The sequence below is a fragment of the Hypanus sabinus genome, chromosome 1, assembly GCF_030144855.1.
Source record: "Hypanus sabinus isolate sHypSab1 chromosome 1, sHypSab1.hap1, whole genome shotgun sequence".
NCBI lineage: Eukaryota > Metazoa > Chordata > Chondrichthyes > Myliobatiformes > Dasyatidae > Hypanus > Hypanus sabinus.
In genome coordinates, this window is record NC_082706.1 from 165,386,841 (window position 1) to 165,411,436 (window position 24,596).

At 40.5% G+C, this 24,596-nt stretch overlaps 1 long non-coding RNA gene across 3 annotated transcripts in view; it reads right to left on the reverse strand.

Moving 5' to 3' along the window:
• LOC132399864 (uncharacterized) overlaps positions 1-24,596 on the reverse strand; it is a 64,983-nt gene that overhangs the window by 10,147 nt on the left and 30,240 nt on the right. The window lies entirely within an intron of this gene.

A 24,596-nucleotide genomic window follows, 5' to 3' on the forward strand; every position in this document is an offset into this window, starting at 1 on the left:
CGCAGTGTTCAGTCATATACAGTTGACAAATAAAGCTAACTTTAATCTAATTTTAATCTTCACTGCACTGTGGCAATTACATCTTAAGATCATAAGATATCAGAATAGAATTAGGCTTATTCTGTCTGCTCCACCATTTCATCATGGTTGATCCATTTTTCCTCTTATGTTTCCAAAACTGTGTGCAGTAGGTTAGAAGTGATCTCACCATTGCCATGTACAATAGCAATAATACTTCCTTATTCCGAAAATCAAATCATTTCTTAATAAAGACTAACATACTGTCTATTCTGAAACCAGAAGAACGCATTACAAATGAATTAAATATATTATATCATTCTAATTGCTTTATAATTTAACTTTAAAACCAATACAGTCTTAAGTAATTTTTGGAGTCCTTTATAAATTCTGGTAGCATCATTCCTTGACCTGTTCTTATCTGATTCCTGCAATGTCTTCTTCTGAAATCGGTTGAGTTATGGTCCTCTGGATAATTGAGTCACGGTGGAAAAGAACCATAAAGCAATGAAGATCCCAGATTCGAATACTGATCAATACTTTGGTAGTTGATACAAGTTTGCTTTTCTGTTTGCGAGTTTAACTGGCAAGTTACATAGATAATGCCATGCTTCCTTTCTTGAGAAAGCAGTACTGAGTTGGCTTCTTGAAACCACACTTGATATAATTGAAAGAAATACTGGACATTTTCAAGAAGCCTTTTTGAGTCACATTCTTCATGAGGGTGAACAATTGTGATATTGTGGTAATCTGAAGGATTTGTAATTACCTTCAGAGAATGTGGATTACTGGTCCATTTCATAATGGTACTCTTATAGGAAGTGATGCCTCTGCTGTGCTTGACCTCTGTGGCATGAAGTGAGAAAACATTCAGGATAACTATCAGAAATTATGACTTGCTTCATGGTCCTTTTGGGAAATGGGGAGAATTAAAAATGTTATCAATGTAAATGAGTGATTGATGGATGGCATGGGCTTGAACACTGAAGGACCTGTTTCTGTGCTGTATCTCATTGTGACTGTATGTTACCAGAGGTAAATTTTTAAAAATGGATTTTTATTCTCACATATACCAAGGCACAGTGAAGAACTGTTTTGTGCACATCTATACAGATAATTCATCTCATCATAAACCCCAAAATATTGACGGCTTATTCATTTCCATAGATGCAGTGTAACCTGCTGAGTTCCTCCAGCAATTTGTGTGTGTTATTCGTCATACGTCAGTGGTCACAGTCACCGTGGACGTGCGATGCAGACTGACAGCAAGGTTTCTTCCTTAAGCAAGAGAAAATCTGCAGATGCTGGAAGTCAAAGCAACACACACAAAATGCCGAAGGAACTCAACAGGCCAGGCAGCATCTATGGAAAAAAGTAACCAGTTGATGTTTCTGGCCAAGACCCTTCATCTGAACTGGAGAAAAAAGATGGAAAATCAGAGTAAGAACATGGGGGAGGGGAGGAAGAAATACAAGGTAGTAAGTGATAGGTGAAACAGGGAGAAGGGGAGGGGTGAAGTAAAGAGCTGGAAAATTGAATTGGTGAACGAGATAAAGGGCTGCAGAAGGGCTAATCTGATAGAATAGAAGACCGTGGAAGAAAGAGGGGGAGGAGCACTAGAGGAAGGTGATGGGAAGGTAAGGAGATTAGGTGAGAGAGGGAAATGGAAGTGAGGAATGGTGAAGGAGTGGGTGGGGGGGCAGTTACTGGAAGTTCAAGAAATTGATGTTTTTGCCATCAGGTTGGAGGCTATCCAGATGGAATATAAGATTTGGCTCTCCAACCTGTGTGTGGCCTCATTGCGACAGTAGAGGAGGCCATGGAGTGACATGTTGTAATAGGAATGGGAAGTAGAATTAAAATGGGTGGTCACTGAGAGATCCCACTTTATCTGGTGGATGGAGCATAGGTGCTTTGCATAGTGGTCTCCTTATCTATGTCGGGTCTCGCCACTGTACAGCAGGACACATTGGGAGCACTGGATACAGTAGTTGACCCCAACAGACACACAGGTGAAGTATCGCCTCACCTGGAAGGACTGTTGGGGGCCCTAAATAGTAGTGTGGGAGGAGTTATAAGGGCAGGTGAGGCATTCGTTCTGCTTGCAAGGATAAGTACCAGAAGTGGATGGGGTGTGGGGGAACAAATGGACAAGGGAGTTGTTGAGGTTTCTACCTTAACAAGGTAGACTGTGAGGTCAGGAGTCCACCTTACTGTACTAGAGTACCATATAATAGTCTTACATCAACTCATACGAGCATACGTGTTGCTGTTGATTGGAGTATGAGGCTGCATCAGTTGTAAATGGAATTGATGAAGGAGGGCAGAATATGAGAGATTAGAGACTAGTTGCAGACTTGGAAGCAGTGTTGCTGGACTTGGACTTGAACTAGGGATCAGTAGGCAGGTTTAGTTTCAGGCAATGGATCTGGCTCAAATTAATTTGGAAGGTTGGTTCAGCAGGATAGAAGACCAAGGATTGGCAATGGGCAAGACAGAGTGGTGGACAAGTAATGAATGATGAGGGGCTGAGGATGGTCAACCAGGTGACTGGCAATCTGCGGGGAGATGTATGTAGCTGACTTAGATAGGAGATTCCATCAGGGTTATAGATCAGTATCTGCTGGAGAGGTAATGGAGGGGTTAGGTTAGGCATGTCAAACTCTCCACAAGAGCCAGTGATGGGGCTGATATAGTGCTAGTGATGAATGAGGATAAAGCTACAACTTAGCCCTTATAGCACAACATATCTGGAAATTGTTGGGCTCTTTGAGATTCATGGCTGTTTACCAGATTGAGCTGGTCTCATTTTAACTAACAAGCTCCCAGTATTAAAAGACTCTTCGGTAAGAGTTCAAAACATAATATTTAATGAAAATATTGCCAGAACTTTGTCCCCAGTCTGTTCAAATGTTCATCAGGCACCTGGTGGAACAGATTTCCTTCGGTCGGCAAGCCACATGTCAGCTTCTGTCATTTCTGGGGCACCATCAAGAAGGCGACTCGTGCGAGCAGCTCCAATGGAAACCATCAAATACTCCCATTTTAGACTGCTACAGCTGAAAACCACAGCTACAGCTATGGACTGTAAAGTAGTACCTATTATAAGGCAATTTAAAAAGTCTTTTGCTACGTAAAGTTGATGAAATTCAAACAGACTCTGGATGCTGGAGTGGTTCCCCATTAAGTGAGTGGAAGAGAGGATACCTCTCTGGTTTAAAAGGTTGTCTAAGAAGGCGTAGATTTCGATTCCCAATACCGACCATCTTGCTGGCAAATGTAGTCTGGGGTAAATAAAATTGAAGATCTCAGAGCTAGAGTGCTGCACCAGACATTAGGTTAGGTATTAATATTGAAGTAGTAAAATGGATTCAACAGTGGCTGGATGGGAGATGCCAGAGAGTAGTGGTGGATAACTGTTTGTCAGGTTGGAGGCCGGCGACTAGTGGTGTGCCTCAGGGATCTGTACTGGGTCCAACGTTGTTTGTCATATACATTCATGATTTCGATGATGGGGTGGTAAATTGGATTAATAAGTATGCAGATGATACTAAGATGGCGTTGTGGATAATGAAGTAGATTTTCAAAGCTTGCAGAGAGATTTAGGCCAGTTAGAAGAGTGGGCTGAAAGATGGCAGATGGAGTTTAACGCTGACAAGTGTGAGGAGCTACATTTTGGTAGGACTAATCAAAATAGGACATACATGGTAAATGGTAGGGCATTGAGGAATACAGTAGAACAGAGTGATCTAGGAATAATGGTACATAGTTCCCTGAAGGTGGAATCTCATGTGGATAAGGTGGCGAAAAAAGCTTATGGTATGCTGGCCTTTATAAATCAGAGCATTGAGTATAGGAGTTGGGATGTAATGCTAAAATTGTACAAGGCATTGGTGAGGCCAAATTTGGAGTATTGTGTACAGTTCTAGTCACCGAATTATAGGAAAGATGTCAACAAAATAGAGAGAGTACAGAGAAGATTTACTAGAATGTAACCTGGGTTTCAGCACCTAAGTTACAGAGAAAGGTTGAACAAGTTAGGTCTTTATTCTTTATTCTTTTGTAGAAGGGTGAGGGGGATCTTGATTGAGGTATTTAAAATTATGAGGGGGATATATTGAGTTGACGTGGATAGGCTTTTGACATTGAGAGTAGGGGAGATTCAAACAAGAGGACATGAGTTGAGAGTTAAGGGGCTAAAGTTTAGGGGTAACACGAGGGGGAACTTCTTTACTCAGAGAGTGGTAGCTGTGTGGAACGAGCTTCTGGAAGAAGTAGTAGATGCAGGTTCAATATTGTCATTTAAAGTAAAATTGGATAGGTATATGGACAGGAAAAGAACGGAGGGTTATGGGCTGAGTGCGGGTCGCTGGGACTAGGTGAGAGTAAGCGTTCGGCAAGGACTAGAAGGGCTGAGATGGCCTGTTTCCGTGCTGTAATTGTTTTATGGTTATGATTATTGGGACCTTCTGTGTTTTTTGTTTCACAGAGACCCGGAAGTCTCCCCTCATTCCAGATGCAGTGATACAATTCACTGTCAATACAGGACTGTTGAGTCTTTCAAAGGCAGAGGAGCACAGGAGCCCTTGAACTGCTTTGAATCGGTGGACTGGATTGTATTCAGGGATTCATCTTCCAGTCTGGATGAGTATGCCACAGCTGTCACTGACCACATTAAAACCTGTGTGGATGAGTGTGTGTCTATGAGAACATAGTGTACATACCCAAATCAAAAGCCATGGATGAACCAGGAGGTTTGTAGTCTGTTGAGGGCTAGATTTGTTGCATTCAAGTCTGGCAACCCAGGACTACACAAGAAAACCAGGTACAACTTAAGTAGGTCTATCTCAAGAGCAAAGGAACAAATCAAATGAGGTTGGAGGAAGAATCAGACGCATGTCAGCTCTGGCAGGGTTTACAGGCCATTACCTCATATAAAGCGAAACCTAACATCATGACTGGCAGTGATGCTTCACTCTCAGATGAGCTCAACGGCTTTTATGCTCAATTTGAAAGGGAGAATAAAACCACAGCTGTACAGATCCCTGCAGCACCAGGTGAGCCTGTGATCTCTGTAATGGAGGCTAACGTCAGATTGTTTTTACGTGGGTGAACCCTCGCACGGTGACAGGCACCGATGGAGTACCTGGTAGGGCTCTGAAAATCTGAGTCAACCAACTGGCAGGGGTGTTCAAAGACATTTTCAGTCTCTCATTGCTGCAGTTGGAACTTCTCACCTGCTTCAATAGGACAACAATCGTATCAGTGCCCAAGAAGAGCAGAGTGAGCTATTTTAATGACTATCGTCCACAATAGGTCTACGTCAGATGTGATCTTATTAGCTTTTCACGTGGCCTTGGATCAAATAGACAATTCTAATACCTATGTCAGAATGCTGTTTATTGCAGCTCAGTGTTTAGCGCAATTGTTCCTATAGTTCTGATCAAAAAGCTCCAAAACCTGGGCCTCTGTACCTCCTGGTAACTGGATCCTTGACTTCCTAACCATAGGATGGAAATTTGTGAAGACCAGAAATAACATCTCCACCTCACTAACAATCACATTGTGCACCTCAGGGATGTGTGCTTAGCCCATTGCTCTACTCTCTGTACACCCATGACTGTGTGGCTAGGCACAGTTCAAATACAATCTATAACTTTGCCGAAAACACAACTAATGTTGGCAGATTTCAAATGGTGATGAGAGGGAGTACACGAGCAAGACCTATTAGATAGTTGACACCTGAAATGTCCACCATACTGCTTGTGTCCTCCACAGTGAAAATTTCTGATTTCTAAATGGACTTTGAGCATATGAACACTACCTCACAATTTAAAAAAAAATTATTTTTGCACTACTTATTTAATTGAACTGTTTTATATATATATGGTATATACACTTATTTTAATTCAGTTTATTTCTTTTATTATTTATTGCATATACTGCTTCTGCAAAGACACCAAATTTCATGACATTTGCCAGTGACATTAAACCTGAATCTGAGCTTGATGGCATTGGTAAAATGGGCTCCTGTTGGATAGTAATGGAGTGCTACACATTAGAAGACATTAAGTTTTTAGATTAATAGCATGTCATAAAATCAGAGCCATTTGGACAGCCATGCAGTTCATAGTTTAATTTGCTGGTATCCAATGAGAATTAGTTTTCTCTTTACAGGCTGGGTCAGGAAGAAGAGGAAAGTTCCATTTTCATGGGCATGTAAGTATGGAGTGAAAGCAGAAAATACATTCTTGATGAGGACGTGATTTGGCTTAGGTAAGAGCCCATTTGACAATTCTGCACTTTTCCCTGGTGGGCTCTGGATTAAGTGGAAAAGAGAAAAAACATGTTTGAGAAATATATATTGAACAACTGGAAAGGAAAACCAAAAATTGAGTTGTGTGGTTATCTGCAGGGAATACCATATCAAGTACAATTAACTGAGCAAATGGCTTGTGCAAAGAGGTGGCTGTAATTGAGAGAAGACTGGCAGAAAGCCCATTCAAAAACATAAATTGTCATTTATGCTATTTTCTGGGACCAGTCAAACCTTTTCTTGAGTTACAGCGAGAATTTTTGAAAAGCCCACAATACCCAGTTTAAGTCACAATCCCTTTCTTACTATCTCAGATTTTGTATGAGCTATTAAGCACTAGGCAATATTCTAAACATATCACTTACAAAATAGGTCAGTCTTGAAAAATCTCTAAGCTCACTCTCAAGTGTTAAGAGAGGTGGCTAAAATGTCCATCTTCCTGGTTCAAAGGACAAAGGTAGCAAGAAAGAAAGTAAAAGAGTAAATTGCAAACAGAGAGAGTCTGGTAAGTTATATGGCCTATTTCATTCCAGCAGTTATCAAAGGCTCTACGTTGAAATGATCTAAAAGAAAATAAGACTGCTGGAAACATCATTATAAAAGAAGTTTATCTGGAGACGTATAAAACCATATAACTAAACTGTAATCATATAAGCTTTGAAACTCCCCATGAAAAATGCTGGTCCTGGCTCTCTGTGAATCTCATGTGTCATCTGACAGGCAGATACATTTCACAACCAATTTTTACTTGATCTTTATTTGCCCTTGTGGTGAATTGACTGACGCATACAAAATTTAGAACTAATGAATCACAATAGTTTATTCAACTCGGGCTAACATCAATGGTCATTAAGGGAAGGATTCCTTCAGAACCTGACATTTCATTTCAGTCAGCATGTCTCTTGTGAAATGGTAGTGTCCCAGTACTTCAAAGCTTGATGCAAGACTGCATTTACCTCATTCCTTTGTCTTTCATTAATTATATTATCCAGGTAAATAAAGCAGAACAACACAAATACAGGTAACTTGATTTGTTTGTAATTACTGAAATTTCTACCAGAGTTAAGACTGGGTAAAAGACATTGCCTACCACAATTTGTATCATTTTTATGTCATTTGGCTCCACTACAATAATTTCTGCTTCTAATATACAGGGCAGGAGTAGACACCTTGGGAATAGTTGCTGTCGATCATGGTGCAAAAGGAACAAAGTCCGAAGTCTGATCAGCATAACTATGGTTAATCATCATTGGAACCAATTTTCACAGAGGTGAAGTGGCAGTCAGGGATGATAATTACTTAAAATTGGTGGTGTTTTGGTCATAGAATGTACACACAAACAACACTGTCTGCCATGCAACTTATGTAATGTGCTCTTTGTCACCAGAATGATGGTGGTTCATTTCTTACAACTGGTAGAATATGCTGGTACATTTTCTATCACCATTGATGCATAATAGTGTGCCAAAGATGAAAGAAAATTAATGAATGTACCCTGTATTCATTTTCCCCACTATTATACGGTGATGTTTTTTTGTACCTTTTCTAGTGGCCCATAAATTGGAATCAGTAAATGTTTGTCTGTGATGTCAGAAAGCATTAAATAATTGGTCACCAATATCCTTTTATCCAATTGCAACTTTTGGGAAGGAAGACTTTGTGGAAAAATAAAGAACTTTGGATAAAAAATATTTTAATTAAAACATAATTGTTGATAGTATTGATTCATTTTAATGGAAATCTGCATAAAATTGACCTTTTTAACAGATGTTGCCAAGGTGGCTTCATATTAGAAGTTTAAATAGCTCCATATCATGTCTAAATTGTGTTTTTTTGTAGCAGAATTCTGTCATGTTTCACATACCAGATGCTAGGGTAATTGGGGACTATTTTTCACATGATCTCAAGCAATTGTTCACTGCATGCAACTGAGGATTTTGAAATTCTTAAATAAATTTAAAACTCTTGTACCTTTATGAACAACAGCTTTCATTGTGGCACTTTATCAAGCCAAAACTGTCATAATTTTTGAAATTTCATTTAGGTTCCAACAACAATTGAAGAAATTTTACAAAACTTCCAACTAATCACTGAAGAATTCCCAACAGTATTTTATAATGGGATATATTCCAGGAAACTTTCCCAATTGCATAGATTTTCTCATAACCTTATGCCATTTCATAGTTTGACCATTTCAGAAAACCTCTAATAAGGCAAGTTCACACAACTCCATGGTGTTGCATTGAGCCTAATGGGTGGTATTTGTGATTAATGTTTACTCATCTAACACACTCTTTCTAACCAGTAAATTCCTTTTAAACAATTTTTTCTACCCCAGAATGTACAGCTCATAACATGAAGTATCATTTCAAAAATCTGCAGTATTTAAAATTATTTGATTACTATTTTATGTTTCATCACCAACCTCTCAAAGCATTTAATCACTGTGGCTATACAGTAAATGCTACTGGATGATAGTCATTGAGGCAGGTTAGCATGTTCTTCTTCAACATCAGTATAATTGAAGCCTGCTTGAAGCAGGTGTGTACCTGAGACCGTCAAAGTGAGTGGTTAAAGTTATTTTGCTGCTGTAGCTCATCCACTTCAAGGGTTGAAGTGTTATGTATTCAGAAATTCTCTTCTGCCTACGGTGGTAATATGCAGTTATCTGAGTTACTGTTGCATTTCTGTCAGTAAAAACAGTCTGGCAATTTTCCACTGGTCTCTCTAATTAACAAAACATTTTTGCAAACAGAACTGCTGCTCACTGGATTTTTCTTTTTGTTCTTTGCACTTTTCTCTGTGAACTCTGTGTGCATGAAAATCCCAAGAAATCAACCGTTTCTGAGGTACTCAAACCACTCTCTCTAGCACCAACAATCATTCCACGGTCAAAATCACCTAGGTCACATTACTGATCCCCATTCTGAAATTTGGTCTGAACAATAACTGGTGCTCTTGATCATGTCTGTATGTTTTTATACATTGAGTTGCTGCCACATGATTGACCAATTAGATCTTGCTTTAATTGGCAGGTGTACCTAATAAAGTAGCCACTGAGTGTAGATTTGTTTCTTGTAGAAAACTTTTGAGCCAGGAAAATGTAAGAGGAAGTGATGTTGAGCCAGAACAAATTCTGTTTTAAAGCAGCTGGGAAAGTTGAAACAGCTCAGACATCAGGCATACAGCATACAGGAGGGAGGCTGAAAATTTGGCTGAGTGGTGTCTTAACTAAAACAGCTCTCCCAATATCAGCAAAACAAAGGAACTGATTGTTGACTTCAGGAGAGGGGAACCAGAGGAACGTGAGCCAGTCCTCATCAGAGGAGGAGAGGGTCAGCAACTTTGAATTCCTGGTTGTTACTATTTCAGAGGACCTGTCCTGGATGCAGTATGTAAATGCAATTGAGAAGAAAGCATGACAATGCCTCTTTTTCCTTGGGAGTCTGTGGAGATTTGGCATAACATCAAAAACTTTGACAAACTTCTATAGCTGCATTGACTGGCTGCATCATAGCCAGCAATGGAAACATGAAATCCTACAAAAGGTAGTGGATTTGGCCTAGTACACCATGAGTAAAGCCCTCCTACGTGAAATGCTGTAGCAGGAAAGCAGCATTCATCATCAAACATCCTCACCTCCCAGGCCATGCTCTTTTCTCGCTGTTGCCATCAAGTAGAAGGTACAAGAGCTTCGTGACTCACATTACCAGGTTCAGGAACAGTTACTTCCCCTCAACCATCAAGCTCTTGAAGGGGATAACCACACTCACTTGCCCATCTGTTGAGATATTCGTACAACCAATGATCTCAGTTTAAGGACTCTTTATCTTGTAATTTTATGTTCTAGTTATTCATTGTGATTTATTTATATTTGCATTTGCACAGTTTGGTATCTTAAGCTCTCTACTTGATCTTTCACTGATCCTGCTATAGTTACTATATTAATTTGCTGAGTATGCCCACAGGAAAATGAATGTCAGAGTTGTATGTGGTGATATTAGGTATATGTACTCTGGTAATAAAATTAGCTTTGAACTTGAGCATCACTGTATAATAAAAGCACAATAAATTAAAGAATATTATATTCTCTGGATTCTGACATTTACAGTAGGACTTTAGAGATCTCCAATTCCAAAAACAGTTTTTTAAATATACCTGTAAATTTATTTATTTGCACTTAAGCCTTATCAGTTGTAAAACTGAAGATTGCAGGGAATGCAAGATGTAACACATGGTGCTGTTTTGTGGACATGACCTGGTGTATACACAAGGGATTTGTTAGACTATGATTCTATGACATAGTAGATGAATTTCTGAAGAAGTACTTCTGCTCATCCATTGTAGCATTGAGAGTGGTGTCATGAGAACTTTAGAGAAATGGCTACTTTTCTGCATTCTCCTATCACTACCACCAACCCTGTAGAAGGGTAACTAAGAAAATCTCTGCTGAAGTTGAACTCGCATCCGGCCCATGGCTCAGGACCAAGGGTACTATTAAGCTGCATCAGAGGACTGTAGATGGAGATGTTTGCAAAAGAAATTTACCAATGATGGGATCAGGATTCAGAATTTTGACAGCACTGTGATATTTTCTATCCTTCACAAGAGCATTAAGAGAGTTTTTACAAGAATAGGCAGACTGAAGGACCACAGGAACATAAAAAATGGAATTCCAATGAGATTCAAAAAGTTCCTATCACCATATCCTACTTCCATGCATAGTAGTTGGGATTATCATTCTTGTATAAAAATTGATAATGTAGGTTTTTGCAAATAAAATGAGGTGAGACGTCCTGATGAAGGGTCTTGGCCCAGAACATTGACATTTTACTCTTTTCCATAGATGCTGTCTAGCCTGATGAGTTTCTTCATCATTTTGTGTGTGTTGCTTAGATTTCCAGCATCTGCAGATTTTCTCTTGTTTGTTTCCACTTTAATACCTCTATTTTTCCCTTGCAGGGTTCTTTTGAAGACTCTGACCTGGAGTTACACGCTAACTTTGGTTCTTTGCGGGAATGGAACCCACTCTCAGGGTTTCATGACTGGCCATTATTCGATGGGCCAAGGATGCAGCTTACAAGATTAGCCTGCCTTCGGAGTTCCGGGATCTCATGGCTCTGGAAAGGGTGGGACTTGTGGTTGGTGCCCCTGCAGGGAATCGGTGTGTTGTGAGAGATGGAAAATCGAAAGCAGAGAGATGGCTGCTGGCTGTGTGCCCAGAAACCCAAGTTCTTTGCGCACAGAGCTTGGAAAAAGTGAAGCAACGGACTTTTAACGTCGTAACTCAGTGAATTGTTTGTTATGTCTTTCCTCTTGCTGTGAGACAGAGACACCTCTTTCTCCCTTATTAGGGGGAGAGAGAGAGAGAGAGAGAGAGAGAGAGAGAGAGAGAGAGAGAGAGAGAGAGAGAGGGAGAGAGAGAGCCTGTGGTATGTTGAATACCAGGTGAATGAGCAGTCTTTGGGGTACTGCATGTCTGTGTCTTTGCTGATGCTTTGCTGCACTCTTTAGCGCTCGGTGGTGGGTGCCGATGCTTTTTATTGCCAGTAGGGTGGAGGGAGGATCGTTGCTTGCTGCTGCTTATGTGCAGGAGGGGGGATTTGGGAGGGGCTGTGGGATTCTAACATTTAACTGTCATTCATTCTTTGGGGCACTCCTCTGTTTTCGTGGATGGTTGTGAAGAAAAAAGTATTTTGGGATGTATATTATATAAGTTTCTCTGACTTTAAATGTACCTTTGAAACCTTTGAAGTGAGACATTTTATGTTTAATGAAACTCGTAACACATTTTATTGAACTCCAAAACCTGCACACAAAAGTGTGCGCTAAAACCTCTTTACATAATAACGTCATCTCATCAGACCAGCTTCTTAAAGTGAAACCCTAACTCAATGCTCAATGTCGGTTCTTGTGAATTATGTACTTTTCTCCCAGTTAAGTTGCCCTGTACAGCTCACCCCCACCCCCCCGCCCAGGATTCACTAAAGCCAGCATTGTGAGCCTCTCTGAAGCTCAGACGAGCTCCTTGGCTCGGTTCCTGTGTTCCATGGGTGGAGGAACAATAGGTGCCTTTGGCTCGACCAGAGATGTGTTTTCACGCTGATGGTCATGTCGTGCCAGGGTCATGGCAGCGGAATACTCCAAATCTTGGTGGGCCAGCTTAAGGTAATCTACTGAAACACGTTCAGGTTTACCCCTCTTGACTACGACAAAAGTCTTTTCTTCTTATTTCAAAACGCAGAACAGGCCATTGTAGGGGGGCCTGAGGGGATGTTGGTTTGCATCATGGTGGATGAAAATAAATGAGGCAGTATGTAAGACAACAGGAACCCAGGAGCGTTGCATGCTGTGTTGGGAGGTACAAACAGGTGAAAAGGAATTGAATTCAATGAGGAGGGTGGAAGCTGTTGAGAGGCTGACCAGGCGGTAGTGGTGTCATGAATGAAATCACCTGGCACTCCTAATGGTTGCCCATTGACGAACTCTGCCATGGATGACTGCAGGTCCTCTTTTGGAGCAGTTCCGAGCCCCGGCACCCTGGGGTTCAATCGTGCCAACAATTATCTGTCAGAGCAGCCTTTAAGGGGCAGTGAAACCACTCACATAGGATATTGGACTGCAGGTGATACACCACGGTGTGATGTAGCCTAAGGCTAAGGTTCTGAACCATCGCAGGTCATAGGAAATATCAGATGGGGTGCCAAACAGAGGAACCCAGGTGCTGATGAACACCCAAGCAACATCTACGGCTATCATTGATGCTAGAGGGATGACCTCTGGCCAACTGGTGGTATGGTCCACTACAATTAGGAGGTACGTGAAACTGTGGGGGGGAGAAAGAGGACCAACAAGGTCCACGTTGACAGGGTCAAACCACTCACAGACCTCAAAAGGTGCCAATACTGAATATGATGGTTAATTTTTGCCCACTGGCACTCCACACATGTCCGCTGGCCAGCTGAGCACATGTTTAGGGATATTGCCTTTAAGGACATTATACAGGGGATGTATAAATTCAGCAGCTTGCAGAATGAAGTGGTAATAGACAGTTACCAAGCCTAAAATCTCCTGTAGTTTTTTCATAGTGCGGGGCAGTGGAAAATCCATAACAGTGGCTACTTTTGATGGGAGGGGTTTCATGCCTTCTGCAGAGATGCGTTGACCCATGGTCGATAACCCAAGCTGGCATTTAGCAGGGTTAGTAATTGACCTCTATTGGCTTAAGGGCTTGAAAAGGGTGCGGAGATGAGAAACGTGTTCGGATTTGGATGCACTGGTGACAAGTATAGCATCCAGGTAAACAAAAAGAAAATCTAAGTATTTTAATACAGAGTCCATCAGCCTTTGGAAAGTCTGTGCTGCATTTTTCAGTCCAAATGGTATGGACAGAATCTCAAAAAGGCTAAACAGTTTATCACACCTGTTTTGAGACTGTCCTCCAAGCACACAGGCACCTGATGGTAGCCCCTAACTAGATTGACTTTAGAAAAAATTAACTTCCCAGCTAACTGTGCCAAAAAGGTCTTGAATGTGTGGGACTGGGTAATGATCAGGGCTGGTGGTCTATCTAATCACTACATGGGTAGCAACCACCTTTGGACTTGGGGACCATATGGAGAGGTGAAGCCCAGGAGCTGTTCAAGTGGCGTACAGTTCTGAGTCTTTCCATGTTGGCAGACTCGGCCTTCATGGTTACCAACTTTTCTGGATCCAGTCTCTGCTTACAGGCATGGAATGCCGGGCCAGTAGTGGGAATATGGGACTCGACCCCATGTTTGTAGTGGAGAACATGGACCCCATGTTTTGTGGCTGTAGTGGAGAATGTGGGCTTGGTGAGGTCTGGGAATTTGTCCAGCAGTCAAGTAAACTCATTTTTTAATAACTGTTCATGCAGCAAATGCCTGATCTAGTTTGCATAACCCCTGCTAAAGCATCCCTGAAGGACTATGAAGAGTTTCAATGGTGGTGTATGCGTTGGACAGAGTCATTGAGAGGAATTTGCTGAGGGAGCAGGGTAACGACCCGATGTCCTTGACATTCACAAGCCGGCAGTTCTCAACAGTCCTTGGACACCCAGGAAATCTGCACAAAGCAGAGGTCCAACTGCTTCAGCCAGGATGAAGTCCCACGTGTAACGTCGCCCACTGAAGCAGAGTGTCACCTGTCATGTCCTGTAAGTCTGGATCCTGCAGTCACTGGGGGCCTGCAGCAGGGTTCTGTGGCTCTTTCCTTCTCATCAATAGGCAATGCTGGCTGCACAGTCATTTGAGCACCCGTGTCACACAGGAAAAGTCGACCTGAAAGGGTGTCTGCAATGAACCGTGGATTATTCTGGCAGCTGGAACCCATGGTGTTCACAGACCTCTGATGTCTCGATGTGCTGGCATTGTCGAAGCTGTAAGGCGGCTGGATCTTCCTAGTGTTCATACTAAAGTGAGGGGAAGGAGTACAAGCTCAGCTGAGTAGTGGAGGGAGATGAAGTAAGAAGCTGGGAGATGATAGGTAGAAAAGGTAGCAAGCTGGAGAAAAAGGAATCTGATAGGAGTGGAGAGTAGACTATGGGAGAAAGAGAAGGAGGTGGTAGGCAGGTGAGGAGAAAATGGGGAAGTTGTGTTTATGCCGTCAGGCTGGAAGGTACCCAAATGGAATACGTGGTGTTTTTCTGCCAACCTAAGAGTGGCTTCATTGTGGCAGTAGAGGAGGTCATGGACCAACATGTTGGAATGGGAATGGGCCTCTGGGAAATGTGCTTTTGTTGCTGGAGCTGAGGCGCTTGACAAAGTGGTCTCCCAGTCTGCGTTGGGTCTCAGCAATGTATAGGAGACTACTTGGGGAACACTGGACATAGTAAATGTGTGACGTATACATGGCACCTATACTCAAGTACAGAGTACTTGGAGAGTGTGGGATAAACAAGATGCGTGTGTTTCAGCAGTTCTCCATATCTTTTTTTGTGATTCATTATACAGGCACTATGCATCGTTATAAATAAGCATCCCTATTACACATGCATTACAGGTATTAGAACATAGAACACAGAAGAAAATAGAACATAGACAGGCCACTTAGCCCCTGATGTTGCCAATTTATACTAAATGGGCTCCTCCTCTGTAATATCTAAATCCTACTTTGACCTTCATATTCATGTGTCTATCAATGGCAACCTATTTGAGGCAGTTACCACTCTCTGAGTGAAAATTTGCCATTTACATCACATTTAAACTTCCCTTCTCTAACCTTAAAAGTACATCTTCTGATGTTTGAGAATTCTACCCTGGAAAAAGTTTCTGACTGTCAACCCTAAACATGCCTCATAATTTTCAAAACTTCTATCATGTTGCCCCTCAATGTATGGAGAACATCCCAAGTCTGTTCAACATTTTCTTATAGCTGATACCTGCAAGTCCAGACAGCATCCCGATAAATCTCTTCTGCACCTTCTCCACATCCTTCCTATAATTGGATGACCAGAATGGCACATAAACTCCAAGTGTGTTCTGAATAAAGTTTTATACATGCAGGTGACTTCCTTACTGGCAATTCTGGACAACGTTTCTCATCCTCTGCGTGCCACCTTGCCTGAACAGAGGAGTCTTGGCTGAACTCAGTAACAGGTGAATACAACTGTACTGCTCCAAAGAGCACTACATAAGATAATTTTTACCCTCGGCACTTAGGCTCTATAATGAGTCAACCTATAGTCAAGGAAGTAATGACTTCTCCTGTAAGACTGTTTGAGGTAACATTTTTTTATTCTTTCTTACATCTCTTCTAATATTTGTATTTTTGTGTATCTGTGCACTTGTAGTACTACTATGACACTGTAATTTTCTTTGGGATTAATAAAGTAGCTATCTTTCTATCTATCTACCCTTATACGCATTGATGCTGTACACCTTCTTACCACCTTGTCCACTTACATAGACACTTACAGAGAACTATGGACCTGGACCCTGCGATCTTTCTTCAAGGCTCTAGCATTAGTTATATACTTTTTTCCTTTCATTTGACCTTCAAACACTTCACATTTGTCCAGCTTAAACTGCATATTAACCAAAATGGTGTAATAGTTATATTGTGCTACAAAGTGAAATATATTTAAAGGGTTGCACACAATCCTTAAGGACAAACAGAGATGCCACCTCAAAGAACTTGGATCATATGAAAAGAAACTCTAGGAGGAAAATCGGTTTAATTTTGTATTTCCAAACAGGAGCAGCAGTTTCCTCTATAAGACTATCTTCATGCATCTCCTAAGATGTTCAGATTTGCCAAAATTTCAAATGTTATTTCTGAAGGTCCTGCTTGTTTTCCATTTTTCATAGACAAATGGTCAAAAGCAGTTTACAAAAATAAAAACATAAAAATGCATCCATGCCTGTGACTTCACAGACTGTGCTCTCCTGGAAGAGAAGCCAGGTGAGTCTGCAGACTTGGAACATGAAATGGTCAGATTACCCTCAAAGAATACCAAGTATAAGTTTTAGAGTAATTATAGATAAAATACTTGCACAGTATGGACCTAATAGAAGCCGAACAGGAGGCATCAGTTATTGCTAGTAATAATTCTATTGCCAGAAATAGCCGTACAAATCACAAAAGTAGAAGTTTATTATCTACTTTGAATTGACAGATCACAATATGGATCCTGGGCAGAAAGTGGAAAAGTTCTGCCTCCTCTAATTTTTACCTCAATATTAAACTAATATTTGGGGATTGCAGTGTGCGATCGCCAGCTCAAACATTGTCCAGTTATGGATCTTTTTGCACACACACTCAGCAGTGAAATACCAGCCCTTGGTGTAGTTATTTGAAATTTATTGGTGATGAATCTCTGAACAATGGAAAGACTGCTATTGTATTTATGGGTTAACATTTCTGTAGCAATTCTCATCCCTATTCCAAATATATATTCTGTACCTGTACAAAGAAATGCTAGCTAATAACTTGATTGTGACTGCTATGATATGGTGTTAATGTATAAGTCGATGTATGTTTGTTCCCTGCTGGTATTTTACTATCCCTCTTGGATACTTTTGGCTGGTATCCAAATGTGAATCAATGCCACAATATCTGAAAGTGGATGATTCCAGTTCATACAGAACAGGTTTCTTCAGCTGATATTTTATTAGTATATACCTAGTTGAGGTGATCAAGGATTTATTATCTGATTGCTTGGAAATTCCGATCGTTTAGCATCAAGGTGGTAAAGGCCCTTGCTCCAAAACTTCCTCAAGGCACCAGGGCCACCATTCTTGTACTTGTTTTAAAACACTGGGGTTCCCATGCTCCCTTTAAACTGATCCTGCATTCTCTTTTACACAGACGAGCCCTGATTCTCACATTCCCTTTAAGATACTCGCACTGCAGTCTATCCACTTCCTTTAAATGTCATACTTTCCCTGGCAAATTTACCACCATACCATGTAATATCTAAAACAAACAGCGAATTTTAAAGTGCCTGAGTGTATTATTTCGAGGAATATCTAAATAGTCCAGAAATTCTTCCTTTCTGCCACGACCAAAGTGCCAGGCGCCAGATTATTGGAGTCTTGCTCCACAATGTAGCTTGAGCCAGGCTAGTTCAGTCTGGCTTTGCGCAAAGCTGCAATAACTGGCTTTCAAAGTGTTTTGATTGCCAATCAAGTTCTAACTATATATTCTCATTTTTCTGTGTCTTCTTGGCTAATTTTTTTTAATTGCTGCAATAGCAACAAAACTGAGAAATTAATGTTGATTGGTAATGAAAGGATGTTAAATAAAATAAAGATCTGAAAACATGATTTAGTATTAGCCAGTTCGTAATGAATTGACATAAGTTTCACTTGGCCTTTGGAAAAGGTGATTTGTTTGGATTACAAAACAATTCCATTCCATTTTACAATGTGATTTATAAATGATAAATTTGTTGGCAAAATGTTAGCCTACGAATCATAGTATAATGTCACATATTCTTTCTACTCTTGTTAATCTTCTCTGTTCCTCCAAAGATGCCGACCCTTTGCTTTCGCAGGGTTTGACAGAACTTGGCCATCTTCCTGATTTGTAGATCAATATTTTGCAGCAATGCTGACAATTTGTAAGTTATATTATAAAACTTACAAACTAATTTTGTAATACAAATCATGTTTTTGGAAGTCCAAATGATTAATATCAGTTCAGTTGAATTGCTGATACTCAATTGTATTTTTACTGTTTAATTTCTATTCATTACTGCTCAACAATATTTTCTCAATTTTCAATTCCTCCACTGGACTATGATTATGCAGAAAATTTGAAGTTAATGCCTCAGCTCCTTCTACCTTAGGCCACAAACTTATCAATCACCCCGATGAGTTATTAACTTCAAACTTTCTGCACAATCACTCAGAGTTGACCTGCATGTGCATGTAAAGAGAGCTGTATAACTCATCTCCTTTCACCTTAGGCCACAAGCATATCAATCACCCCTGCTGTGGACACTTGCTGGAGGTCCAAGATCAGTATGCTCCACGACCATTGGACTAAATGGGTAAAATAGGAGGGGACTATGTTGAAAAATAATTGTGCTAGGATTTCTAAAATTGACTCCTTCTACCTTAGGCCACGAACTTATCAATTACCCCTCGTAAAACAATTCTCAAACAAAGTAACGTGGAATAACATGGCAAAATATTACATCCAATAATAGATTCAAAATCTCTTCAAGAGTAGTCAGTTTGATTTTCTATCATATTTAATCCTTGATATTTTGTCTTGTACATTTTATCATCCATGTACATCTTAAATACGAAGATGATACAGCTGGAATCCTTCTCTTCATGAATAAAGGAATTACCCGCACAGATTAGGTTACATGACATTGATCCTTTGTTTTATATTGTCAATCTGCCAGAAGTGTGCAAGAAAGCAAAACAATAACACAAATATCAAGCATCGTCTCTCCAGCATTCATATTATATGAATCAGATGAGCCAGCTTTGAAGAGGAAGCACAATGGGAAAAATTCATAATAGCTAAAGATCATATTGTTAGCCCTGTCAATGTGTTAACTGTGTTTATCACAGGCTAGTGGAACCCTAATTTACACAATGCAATTACTCAAGTCTCCGAGAATACTTAAGCTATAAAAATGTTTTTGATGAATGGTTTAAGTAGATTGTCTATGGCATGGTATCCTAATGTTTTAGAGAACCAGTGACTGAAAGCTTAGGGTTCAACTCCAGCTGCCGTCTGTAAGAGTTTGTACATTCTCCCTGTGACTGCATGGGTTTCCTCACGGTGCTCCGGTTTCTTCCCACATTCCAAAGGCATGCAGGTTTGGGTTAATAAGTTGTGAATATGCTATTTTTGTGTTGGAAGTATGGCAACACTTTCAGGCTTCTCCCAGCATTTCCTGCTTGATTACTTCAGCTATAAAATTCTTTTTGATGAATGCTTTAACCAGATTGTTTATCTACTTAACAACAACTGTGTTGGTCATTGACACAAATGACACATCTCTCTGTATGTTTCAATATTCTGATATGCATGATATAAACCTGTTTGCTTTCTTTCTTTCATTTTTTTTTCTTTTTGGGTGAAATATCAAAGATACCCATAGCCTTTTCCTGCAAAATTAATCATGTTAGATTTTTCCATGTAAATGTCTAAGTCCAAGTCGAGTTTATTGTTATAAGCACAAGTACATGTGTGCACAGGTGTAATGAAAAACTTGCTTGCAGCTGCATGCTCATAGCATCACATAGGCAGTATTCACAAGAAAAACGAAAAAATATATAAAGGCTACACATTTTTTCCAAGAAAAAAAACAAAACTAGAACAAAAATGAAGTCCATTTGATAAAAAGTTTGGACAAATTTGTAGTTTTGTTTGACATCAGTCTTACAGAAATGAGTCCTCTTGTTGACCTGTTGGTTGGTATCATGGCTTATATGTCATCATGAAGTAAAGACAAGAGGAAGAGGAATATCTATGGACAGGTATACTTGAAAAAAATGTTCTCCACAGTGCCTACTAGCTGAGGCAGTCAAAGATTTCAGTTCAGTTGAAAAAGATCACAATGTTTTTTGAACTTTGAATCTTTGTGATGCAACATGCTGAAGACAGTGTACATGATGCCTCTACATGAACAGAATCTATACTGTGATTGGGCTACTGGAAGGAGATGACTGAAAGGATCCAGGCAATGATATTCCCTGTAACAGATACCAGGGAAACTCTTCTCTCAATACTGCGACCAGATTTATCTTATTTTTTGGAGTGTCAAAATTATGGTGACAGAGAAAACTGTAGATTTGTGACTCCATTTTCGACCATCCACTCCCAAGGTCTTGTTACTTTGGTTGGATGTGGCATTTTGACCTAGTCAGTGAGGAGTGACAGAAGAGTTAGTGAGAGTAGGTGGCTGGGGATAGATTCAGGGGCACTCACATGAAAGTCATGGTCATGGGTGAAAGACCTTTGTGTTTATCAAGGACAGAGAGCCAGTCAAACCCTTTGCATTGATGGGATTGATTTCTTCTGTCCTTGATAGTTTTACCACGTGCCATTGGAATGAGGCATCGGAAGTTTGGGCAGTAGGTGGCCTAGTTAGCACTGAAGAAGCCATTCATACAGTTACAGTTATATAAGACCTTGGTTAGACCCCACATGGAGTACTGTGTTCAGTTCTGGTCACCTCACGATAGGAAGGATGTTGATGCTATAGAGAGAGTACAGAGCGTTTTACAAGGAAGTTGCCTAGATTGGAGAGCATGCCGTAAAAATAGATAGAGTGAACTTGGTCTTTTCTCCTTGGAGCGATGGAAGATGAGAGGTGACTTGACAGAGGTGTATAAGATGATGAGAGGCATTGATCGTGTGGATAGCCTGAGGCCTCTTCCCAGGGCTGAATGGCTAACATGAGGGGGCATAGTTTTAAGGTGCTTGGAAGTAGTTACCGAGGGAGATGTCAAATGTAAGTTTTTCACACAGAGTGGAATGCACTGCCAGTGATGGTGGTAGAGGCGGATACAATAGGGTCTTTTAAGAGACTCTTAGATACGTGGAGCTTAGGAAACTAGAGGGCTATGCGCTAGGATAATTCTAGGCAGTTTCTAGAGTAGGTTACATGGTCGGCACAACATTGTGAGCCGAAGGGCCTGACTGTGCTGTAGAAGTCTATGCTCTACGTTCTATGTTCATATCATGACATGGGGAGCTGCTGTGATCCTTGCATTCTTTCCACCATGTTCTGTGCTTTAGATCATAGGTTTTCTACTGGACCTCTAGCTTCAGCTGCCCGAGCAGTTGTTTCTTTTCATAGAAGGAATGGTGGAGTTTCCAGTGTAGAATCCTGCAGCAGCCTTTTTTTTGTGGTTAATTAGTTAATAAATGTAATGGTCATCTCATCTAAACATTCCTGGTTTCTCTTCGTGGCACAGAGGTCAGAGTGCCCACTAATAAAGAAGCATTAAATGCCATGCAGCCATGGAAGGTCTTCAGGCAGATTTGACTCTCCCTGTTGCCTCTGGATCAAAGCCTTGCTCTGTGAAGTATGCGCTGTATACACAAGCAACTCCCGTTCCACGATGTGGTCTGGATCAATGTCCGCAGTGTCAACTGAACACTGCTCTGCTAGAAGCTCAGATACTTTGACATTGACTTTACTGTCCTAAGTGAGATACAATGAGCAGGGAAAAAACAGCTTAAAACAAAAATAAGTCAGAAACTGTACCACCTACTGGAGCGCAACTTTAGAAGAACCACCAAAATGTCCCTTCCTATATCCATCACTATGTCTCTTTGGTCAAAGCAAGAGAAAACCTGCATGAATTGTGATTTTTTCCAAGTGTGCTGCCTGTCGGACCAAAGATCTCATCATCTTCTTCGCACCAACTAAGATCTGCTGAATCTACAGTGATTGCTTTGGTTCTGCTAAGAGACCCATACAAATTCATTTAAACATTGCTCAACTTCCAAGTCATTACATTAACACCAGCAGATATTTCAGGCAGTTCTATAATTGCTTCTTTGAACTTTATTATCCATTTTCTGAATGTGCTTAATAAATATTCCTCTAGAAAGATGTTTGTCTATAAATCTAACTTGGCTTTCAGGGACTTATGGAAAGCAATTATAAGATAATACCTGTGGAATTTTCAGTCCAAACTATAGATCATACAGGCAGAATGAAACAATGCTGTGGAACACCCACTTTCAAATTTAAAATTACCCCAAAGTACACTCATACTCATCATAAAAGTGTAAAAGTTCATGGAGTCACTGGCACCTAGAGGAATCCCAAGTTTATTGGTGGGTCAAATTCTTCTTCAAAGATACAGAGTCACAAAAGGTCAAGCACAAATGATAATATATGGATTCCACTCTATGCCATTGACACAATAAGTGGGATTTATTTTTTGTAACTTTGTCTCTCTGCTGCTTGGGTTTCAGTGTCATTATGTTGTACAGCAGCTCTAACTAGTTATATCATTTTAATAATCCTGAAATATTCTCAAAGCATATTTAAAAGAGGGAAAAAATGGGTAGCTCTTAAAGGTTCAGCTTGCTACAGGCTGTGTTTTTGTGTAAGTTTTCCTTGGTGGCGGTGAACAAAGTGTTCCACTGTGGAGTAAGTTGTATGCCGGCAGACACAGTGTCTGTACAGGGAGTTCCTGTCCCTGACCCAAACCCACAGACCCTCAGCAATGAAGGACAAGGTCATCCATTGCTTTTTCTGCTTCCCACTGGAGCCCACTTCTTTCTGCTCTGATGGAATGTGCAAACACATAAAGGGGCACTTTCACATCACAAGCAGGGAGCTCTGATCCAGGACTTCATGAGACAAATAAAAAAAAAACTTTTTTTTCTTTTCAGAAAAACATTTGTAAAACTAACTTCCAAATTTTTTGTCATATGATCATGCAATTTTCTTTCATGTTACGAATTTGGGGTGACTGTGGTTTATTTATGTTTGAATCATTCCTTGTTTATCCTTTTCCTCAGAGTGTCATTAGTGCTGGAAACCTTCACGTAGTGATTACTGCATTGGGATTATTTTGTGTTTAGTGCAATTCCAAAGAGCTACTGAAAATAGCAAACAGCGTACCTCCCTATACTTCTATGTTCTGACAACACTTCTAAATGTTTTGATCAGAATGCAGAGCTCTTTAACCACATCTCTGTGGTGCTATCTCACACTAGTTCCCTATCAAGTAAAGTCTTAATAGCATAGGCTGCGAAGAAGTAAACAGTGTTTAAAAAGCTCACACATTTGTGCTTAATTACTGGAGTAAGTGTGGCTCCAAACAGAATATACAACATCACACTATGATTTCTTAGTTCTATCTTCCAAGGCCTCTAGTCACCACCTATAGATTCCTGTCTCACAAGCCAGCTTTTCTGCTGCACAGCTAGTGCAGGCTTCAAGGATTTCAAGAAACAACTGACAATAACTTATCCAAAATTTGCACTCTTCATAATTAATGAAAGGAAACGGACTGAGGACCTCCACTGGTCGAGGTTGACCATGCTGTCTAAGTGATAAGCCAGGGCAGTACAATATGGAGAGCAAGCCGTTGCCCATGCAGCAGGCTCCCCTTCTTCAAACAGCCAGTGAATCCAACGGGGCGGCAGAAACCAAGACAGCTTAGCCCCAGCGGCATCACAGGAGTTGCCAGTCAGAACTGAGCTCAATGTAGGACTGCCTGAGGGACTCCAGCTCTGAATATTTCCTCAGGGTTTACTCCCAAAGCCTTCTCCATGAGTGGGTATGGCCACAAGGCAGCGGAGGTTTGGCGTCAGAGTTTTCCTTCTCCTAGATGAGCTGCCAACCACGGCTGATGAGCCCCATCTGCCTGAAGTGTCTGGTTTGAAGGCGCCAGTAGCCCACCTTTGCCCCTTCCCTGTCAGTAGAAATGGTTCTGTCGGGCTTATTAACTGAGCCACATGTGAAGACCAAGAGTTGAACTTGGTTGTTCGAGAATATTTGAGACACACAGTATTGGGAGCTTATCCCCACTACTTTCCCCAGCTATGACTACCTTGAGGAACCAAAAGGAAACAGATCGGATATGGAAAAGTAAAAAGAGGGGAAAGAAGGCAAATGTTGGAAATGTGAAATAAAAATATAGAAGCTGCAAATGCACAGAAAATCACTTAATATTTATAACTTGAAAAATAGATTTTCAGATATATTGAAGTAATTTATTGTATTACTGACAATTTTTAATTTTTTCAATTTCTAATCAAGGAACAGATATTATTAATGGTAGGGTATATATATATATAAATAATT